The sequence below is a fragment of the Myotis davidii genome, unplaced genomic scaffold, assembly GCF_000327345.1.
Source record: "Myotis davidii unplaced genomic scaffold, ASM32734v1 scaffold290, whole genome shotgun sequence".
NCBI lineage: Eukaryota > Metazoa > Chordata > Mammalia > Chiroptera > Vespertilionidae > Myotis > Myotis davidii.
In genome coordinates, this window is record NW_006285049.1 from 3,768,461 (window position 1) to 3,769,359 (window position 899).

Genomic DNA, 899 nt, shown 5'->3' on the forward strand with positions numbered 1-899 from the left:
GTGGCGCTCGGGAGGAGAGCGAGGCGCCGGGGGCAGCTCCGCACGCTCCGCATCGTGCACAGATTGGAATCAAGTCAAGTTGTTGCTTTTTTTTCTTCTTTTTTCAAGGTCTGAAGGAATCGGCTTCTTGTTTAAGCCTCGGGCTTGTATTTGGGGGGAATGGTTAGCACATTTTCCCCGAATCACCCCCTAACTTTAGCCAACTACACCATAGGCACGGGGAGCACTGCCCTGGCTCGGTGTCCGCGGAGGAATGAATGGTCTTTGCTGCATCCTGCCCCAGGCCCGCTCCACGCATCCACCCCGGCGATGCTGCGCCGAGTTAGGCAAACGGTAATTAAGCTGGCTGGGAAGCAATCTTTTGAGCTTTGACAATAATTAACGTTTATATATTTATATTAAGGGATATTAAAGATAAGTGCGCTTAAATATTGAATCAAACCTTGGTTTTCCTTGCCTTCTCTCGGATGTCTTAAGTGTGATCCCCGCTTAGACATTTTTGAAGGTAAAAACGGGGGGCTGCTTCCCTGAGAGCCCCAGCATCTCGGCCAATACTAAGTTTGCATTTATTTACAAGGGGTGTTGGGCTCGACCCCTGGCCACCCACGTTCATGGAGCGTCACACCGTGGGGAGCGTGTCATTCTCCCCATTTTCGTGACGGCCACTGCGGGCAAAGTCACCCTCCAACCCAAGGTCACGGGCCAGCCCGCGCCTGGGCGGACGGGTGGCGACTCCCGGCGGTGGCTCCAGTGGGCACCTTTCTCCGGCGTCGAGAGAAACTGTGTCATGTGGCCCAGCCTGCTTCCGGCGCTCCCTCTAGGAAACGGCTTTATTTCCCGAGGAAAGTTTGCCTCCTCCGGGGTCGGCGTGAGGCCGCGGCCGGGCTAGGAGGTGCCCT